Source organism: Pinus tabuliformis, chromosome 8, assembly GCF_031772625.1.
Source record: "Pinus tabuliformis cultivar Carrire ecotype Pingquan chromosome 8, CPIR1, whole genome shotgun sequence".
In the NCBI taxonomy this organism is placed as follows: domain Eukaryota; kingdom Viridiplantae; phylum Streptophyta; class Pinopsida; order Pinales; family Pinaceae; genus Pinus; species Pinus tabuliformis.
In genome coordinates this window covers 215,011,138-215,019,242 of record NC_142294.1, presented here as the reverse complement: position 1 = coordinate 215,019,242, position 8,105 = coordinate 215,011,138, and the positions used below count along the sequence as shown (strand labels likewise).

Sequence of the window (8,105 nt, the reverse complement as noted above, 5' to 3'; positions counted from 1 at the left end):
TAAAATTGGAATTCTTATTAGAATTCGAATTTGGTAACTATGACAGAACCCTCACTTTTAAAGTCAAGCCGTTTGGTTTCGACAGAACGCTAAAGTCAAGTCGTTTGGTTTACCTCGCACTGTTCCAGTCCGCCCGATCATCCAAACAATTTATGTCCACAAATTGCAAAACTTGGTGACACCAAAATAAATACAATGAATCTGCATATTGGTAGACACTGCAACTTGCGATATTATGAGGACACTATTAGGACTGGCTACGCATTGGATGTGTACCCATAGCTTTTTAGGCGGAAGACTTGACCTGGTTTGGAAGGAAATAATAATTGAACTTTGTGAGGGCAAGGTATTTATGCACGAGCGATGGTAGCTAACCACACTGGAGTGTTTTCTGGATACAATTAGTTGTGAAGAATTAGTTGTGAAGAATGGCAAATTCATCAGCAACCATGAAATACATCATAGTTGGTTCAGCCATAATGTTATGTTTTATCGTCAATTTTGTGGTGCACATGATAATACGTGCTCTGGTAAAGACAGTGCATGCAGAAACAAGACAGAAGCTCTCCATCTGAAGATTGGGGCACTCGCTTCTATTCTTGTGGCAGGTACTATTGGGGTATGTTTGCCTGTTCTGGGCAGGACTTTCTCTGCTTTAAGGCCTGATAAGAACATATTCTTTGTCATTAAGATTTTTGCTACCGGTGTGATTCTTGCTACTGGTTTCGTTCATGTTCTTCCTGATGCCTTCGAATCTCTTACAAGTGAATGCTTAAGTACGAATCCATGGGGCAACTTCCCCTTTGCTGGGTTTATAGCAATGATGTCCGCAGTTTGTACTCTGATGGTCGATGCTCTAGCCACTGGTTACTACGAGCGCTCCCACTTTAGAAATCAAAACAAAGGTAATGAGGGTACAGTTCCTGGTGACGGCAATGACCCAGAACATGAGAATCATCTTCATGCACACTCACATGCTACACATGGCCACGCCCATGGATCCAATACTCTAGATGAAGATTCCACTATTCGTTATCGTGTCATTGCGCAGGTAAAAATCTAAACTTCAAACTCTGAAGTATAGCTTTCAATAACCATATTATTAAATTTAACACCACGAATTGAATATGGTTAATGTCAGGTGTTAGAGTTGGGTATCGTTGCTCACTCCGTTATTATTGGAATGTCATTGGGTGCATCTGAAAGTCCGCCTTTAGTGGCAGCCTTATCATTTCACCAAATTTTCGAAGGAATGGGCCTTGGTGGATGCATTTTTTAGGTAATTTTTCTCCCTTAAATCTTCAGAGATTCAACTTGTAAGAAGCAGGAATATTTACATTGATAATAAGGTTGATTGGTTGAATATTGTGCTTTTTGAGTGGAGCAGGCGGGTTTCAAGAATAAGTCGGCAGCAGTTATCCTGATGACGTTTTTCTTTGCTGTGACAACGCCATTTGGTATTGCATTGGATATTGGGATCTCGTCGATTTACAATGAGAACAGCCCCACGGCACTGATTGTTGGAGTATTTAATGCGGCGTCTTCTGGAATTCTGATATACATGGCTCTGGTCGATCTTATTGCTGCCGATTTTATCGACTCTTCTCGAATGAAAAAGAATGGAGCACTTCAGCTGTGCTCTTACATCGCTCTCTTGTTAGGTGTAGGGGCCATGTCTTTGATCGCCAACTGGGCTTGAAATTTCAGCAGTTCACATAACCTCTATTCCGTAGGGAATCTGATCATATATTTCTTGGTTGGATTGATCTTTGTGTCTACATTTCCTCGTATTCGTGACAGTGACAATGAGAGGAACACCGTCAATCGATTTAGATTCAATTTATGGCGTAAATATGGTACACAAACATTGAATGAAGGAAGCTTAAACTTATTAACTTAGTTATAATAATAATAATAAAATAAAGTTATAACTTAGTTAATTTTTATGTGTATTATTTATCAATTATAAAATTAATTAAATTATAATTATATTTTAAATTATTATATATTTTAAATTATTATTAGTAATTTTTATGTGTATTATTTATCAATCATAAAAATTAATTAAATTATAATTTTATTTTAAATTATTATCAATAATGATACTAAATGTTGTATAGGAAAAGTGGCAAGTGGATAGTATATAGAAGAATATTATACATGAAGACATATGTGATATTTTACAATTTGACTGAAAGAGAAATCTTAAATGTTGAGTATATTTCTCTACCCAATCTTATATGGAAATGGGAATCTCGTGATTAGAGGGTCAAGGGGAAACTCTCTTTCTCCTCCTCAATTTTCCTTTGTTGGATTTCAGGTAGTCCTTAACAAGCAAGTTGGTCATGACAAGCAAAGGGGCTAGTGATAGGAGGAAGAAATTCCACACTCGCTTGAGGGTTCGATAATCACTTATCTAGAGGGAAAGGAGAAAGACAATGACCGTATGAGTAATAGAGGGTGAGCTTGGAACTTGTCTTGTGTCCCAGGGATCAAAACCTAATAAAAAGTAAAGAACACTTAAACTATTAACAAAATTATGAACCCAAAAAGAAACATGCTTAGATAAATCCTTCCCATCTTTCTTCAAATCCTCAAATAGTAGAATCTAGTGAAAATAGAAATTCCCCGATCAAAATATTGACCATACAAAAACATCAAACCTAAATAAAAATACAAAAAGGCAAAACATATCACATCACTTTCTAATTCTTTTTTAAGTTCATAAAATACCAAGAAATTTTTTTAGCTTTACCTAACCAAACATGAAGCATTCTAGAATTGCAAACCCACTTAGGTAAACCCACCATTAACACAAAGTAATCATAACATCCCCACTTGATGTAACATTCTCATTGAAACTCCTCATCGTCAATTGATCCTAGGTCAATTAAGCAATCTCTCCTCACACATTTGAATATAATGCATTTTCCAACATATATAGCCCACGGGGTTTTGGATTGACGGTGAATGGGTGCGCTGTTAAGGCACTCCTTGCGATAGGTCACCGGTTCAAATCCCCCGTAGGTACTTACGTTAGTCTTAACTAGAAAAGAATATATATATATATATATATATATATATATATATATATATATATATGCACAAAGCAAACACATAAGTCTTCATTAAATGTTACTCTGGGAGAAGTTGAAATGACGTTAGATTTGTATATCTAATCTATGTAGTTTTTTTAAGAGATGTGGATGGTTTATAATAAACTTGTTAAGGTATTTATTAAATGTTACTATGGGAGAAGTTGAAATGAGGTTAGATTTGTATATCTAAGTAGCTTTTTTTAAGAGAAGTGGATGGTTTATAATAAGAGTAGGTGGGCGGCTATAATAAATTTGTTAAGGCTGAGAATGTTTAGTGGTTGATTTTTCTTAAATTTATTTTAATTTAGAAATTTAATTGATATAATTTTAGTTTAATTTATTTTAATATATTTTAAGTTGATCAATTTACTTTAGTTAATTTGTATTGATATTAGGTAAAGTTATGTAAGGTTATAATTAAGTCAATAAAGTTTATGTTAATAATTTTTATAAATATATGAAAATAAGATAAATCCATAATATAAATTTAAAGATATGTAAATATAATAATAATTATTACTATTTATGAAATTGAAAAATAATAATACTATATCCAAAAAAAATTTCCTCTTTGTATTATGTCCATAAGATCTAAATTGAAAAGTTTAAACCTTGCCATGCCTAACTATAAAGATATACAAATATAATAATAAGCATTATCATCCACGAAATTTCAAAATAATAATATTATATCCAAAAAAATTGTCCCACCATAGAGTATTATGTCCATAAAATCCATATTGAAAGGTTTAAACCTTGTCATGCTTGTTTATTTGAAAGTCATATCACTGAACTACATGTTATTCAAAGAAACTCAAGTTTTCTAAAACAAACATTACACATAAGGGTCAATCTACACTAAATAGTTCAGTACAGATTGGGTAATTTTAACTCAAACTAAAAAATTGTGCTTAACTCAAACAACTCACTTTCCAAAGGTGTACATGATTTTCTATTGATTCTCAAGGGAAATGGGAATGCAACCATTTTCTCTATAGAATCAAATCTCCAATTAAGGTCGAGTAAGTATCTAGTAGCCTATGTGAAACTAGGTTAATAGAACGTTTGAAAAGTTCTTTGAATTGTTGGTCTAAGATTATCAAGGTGTATTGCACATATCGTACCCAAGAAATATTTAGTGACCATAAGACATATATAGTTAATGACAATGTTGGAAAATGTTAATAGAGATCTCATTCAATATTCCTAACAGTAAATACATTGCGGTCCTATTTGAATTTCAAGGACTTAATTGAAAATTTTCCAAATGGAAATGTGTTTTAGCAGTGCTAGAAAGAAATGTATTATCAATATTAGAACCAAATGCAATTATTGTTGTTGTTTTTTCTCATGTTGGAAAAAATAAAATAAATGAAACTATGTTTGAAGACCCAACATGGAAAGTGACAATCATTAATGTTACTGGCATGTTTACCATGAGACAAGATGTGCAACACATACTCAACCACTTCTTAGACAAAATATTATAGACCCTAGTGCCTAGAAAACTCAAAGTATGCTTTAAATTCTATCTTAGAAGTTCAGATTTCATTCGAAAAAAAATAATTATCAAGTACTTGTGTTGATTTTGCACTATTAGGACAATTCTTCGTGTGTGCAAAAATGTTTACCAAAGACCAAAGAAGGAGAGGGTGAGCCTTCCTTTAATTTATTCCCACTGTTTAGCCCATAGATCTATCACAAGAAGATATGTCATACAAATTTGTCATATCTTTATTTTATCATAGTGAAATATATATATGAAATTCCAGTAATATCTATAAAGTGATTATTAGGTGCCAGGATATAAAGTGGTTATTAGGTGCTAGGACTTATGATAATAAACCAAACCTTTTTCAATATCAAAATTTCAGTAGCTTGAAATGGATCATTATCCATGACTTAATAGATCACTGTGAAAATTATATTTTAGGTCTGCCAAGTGTGATTGTCCCAATCATTTCAAGGTATTGATCAACTTCTTGTTATATATTAAATATTCAAGTAACCTATAGGACATGTGATATGTGCAAGAATTTGAACATTTTAAAAAAAATATGACAACTCTAATTTAAATAAACTAGGAAAAATTGTTAAACACTCGTAATATCCCTAGGGATTTTTTTCCGTTAGGGTTCTAAGAACATAAACAAATATTGCACCAATGTCATAGTTTCCTTTTATTCATCTCAACACATAGACATAATATACAAAATAGAAATTCCAACACAACAGTGTACGACTTTCAACAATTTACTTGCTAGAACCGTTACAGTACCATAGTAGTCCTCAACAATAATTACAACATTAATTAATAGTATAACTACCACCTTAAAAATTTACTCTTGCTACTGCTTTATGTGCTTGCTTAGTTATGTTGCTTTTGTTGCCTACTCTATTCTGGCTACTTCACTATCTATTGCTTTGAATGTCCTACAATGAGAACCACTAAACTATTGTTTTATGTGCTTGCTTATTTAGTGCATTTTGTTTTCAATTTATAATTTCTAATTCTATGAACATAACCCATTTTTTTTATCTGAACCACTAGAGAGATGTATGTTTGACTCCCTTCAGATAAAATATGGATTGATTCAATATTGAAAGTTTGGTTCATATGATCAATAAATATTAGAATTCAGTAATACAAGGATATGACTCTGCTTCACATCATGATAAATGAAAGTGAAAAGGTGTAAATTATTACCTTCATATATATCAACAAATATTTGTGTAAATGAATCAAGTTTGATCATGTCCATAAAAGAAAACTCCTCAATATTTGATCTTAGATGAAACATGTGTGTTACCATTTGGAGGAGGAAAATTTATGCCAATTAAATGAACACTATGAGTCTATTCAATCTAATATAGTGGCTAAAAAGGATAAATATGGAATGGTTTAGTGTTGAATTAGTTAATTGAATAGAAATTATAATATCATCATTAGCTAGTCCAATTAATCTAGCAATGATGACCACTAGGGAGAATTATACCAGGGTGCATAATTATAAGACATTAAGAAATTGTGAAAATGATGGCCATGCAAGGAAAAGTATGCCATGTTCTAAAGTTGGATTGGCAAAGAAATTGGGAACTCAGGATGATTCTTTCCTACATTGAGAAGTAAAGATCACAAATTGGGAAAATGATGGTCACAAGGGAGAAGCATGCCATGTTGTAGAGATGGAATGGTTTAAGAAAAGGGGAGCCCGAGAGGTTTATTTATTGTAGTGAGAAGTGAGGTGCACTTTAGGGAATTATACAATCATAGTGGAAGAGAAGTACGCCATGGAGTAGACTTAGAATGGTTTTGGAACTTGAAAAAATGATGGCCATGTAAAGAGAAGTATGCCATGTTGCAAAGTTGGATTAGCTAGAGAAATTAGGAACTTGGGAGATTTGTTTTCTACACCAAGAAGTAAGTATCACAAATTGGAAAAATGATGGCCACAAGGGGGAAGCATGCCATGCCTTATCGCTGGATGGGTTAAGAAAATTGGAACTCGAAAGGTTGATTTATTGCAGCTAGAAGTGAGGTGCAATTTAGGGAATTTCTACAATGGCAACGGAAAAGAAGTATGTCATTGTAACACCCCCTCCCACATTTACCCACTTTTACCAGCTATCTATGGTAAACATGAGGTGGTTGTCACTATGGTATGACCCTACCTCCAAGTTCTTGTTATGGAAGTGGGGCCGACACACTGACAAATAACAGACATCCCTCAAGAGCACTAGATCACCCAAAAGCTAGTCCACAACCTCTGATGACCAAAGCTTGAGATGGAAATTCTTTTTCAAAAGATTAAACCCCAATCGCATGTACAACATAGAATGCATGTGGTTATGAACTTTAAACTGCACTCATAAGCCTTCTTCCATGTGGTTATGACCCAAAAATCTGGTTATGAGCATGCGCTTTTAGGATATGTGCCACCTTTTCAAGCTAGCCTCCTAACCATTGCCCAAACTTTCCTGTAACTTTCCACAATGTAATCAAAGCTAATGAAAAAGAAAACCAATCAAAACTCAAGCAAGAACTTCACCCAAAGATTCCTAATCCATAATAGACATTTCATCAAACATATGACAAACATGTAAGCTATGGTTCATGAATGCATGCCTAATCATAAATTGATAATTTTCATTTGACGATCACCAAGAAGGCTTCGCGCCCTCTTTAGATAGCTACAATAAAACTTGTTAGGCCATGCATTCATGAACCATTCAGATACTTATCAAAACATGTTAAGAGCTATATATAGATTACATCATATAACCAACATATAGACAATATAGAAACCATGGTAAGTTAGTCATAGAATCACCAGCACAATCACTACAAATGCTTATAGATCACAATAGGAAAGTAACTCTTATTAGTTTGTGAAAATTCTAACCAAGTCAGAGACTTCCACATACTACCTGATCATATATTAGGTTGAACCAAATCTCTCTTTCATCCAATCATCCATGTGCCATATTCTAAGCAGAAATGTCAGATCTCATGGAATAAAACAAAACACAACCAAACTAGGGCTTCCAAAGGCCAAACCACCTCAACCCTCAACCATAGTGATTCCACCTCTGTGGTCCGAAAATCACTAACATCAACAAGATTGTTCTCTACCCAAGTTGTCTAGGGCTCCAGGAACTAGTAACTCAACCCGCAGCTAACTCAGGGCTCCAGAGAATTTGTTCCAACTAGGGCTCCAGTAACTAATAAGTCAACCCACCAAGTGCTACAAATCATTTGTCCAAACCTATGTCTCTAGGAGCTACTAACTCAACCCAAGTTGTTCCAGGGCTTCTAGAGTGTTTGTTCCAACCCACAACCATATGGAACCTGAGTACTAATTACAAAGCAAGTGGGAAACCCACAACACCATGGCTATCCAAGGAATGCCAAGGCAAGGGTGAAACCATTTTCAATCCAAGATAATCTCCATGCCAATGACAACACATAACCAAAGAATCACATGCATATATCATGCATCCAAAAAT

General features: G+C 34.0%; 2 pseudogenes across 1 annotated transcript; both read left to right on the top strand.

The window, feature by feature from the left end:
- The first annotated feature begins 321 nt into the window (after positions 1–321).
- Positions 322–1,279, top strand: LOC149234904 (zinc transporter 1 pseudogene; annotated as a pseudogene). The gene is made up of 2 exons (XR_016245863.1): positions 322–1,051; positions 1,142–1,279. The product of XR_016245863.1 is annotated as a zinc transporter 1 pseudogene (transcript).
- Positions 1,280–1,395: 116 nt separating this feature from the next.
- Positions 1,396–1,796, top strand: LOC149234903 (zinc transporter 3 pseudogene; annotated as a pseudogene).
- Positions 1,797–8,105: the final 6,309 nt, after the last annotated feature.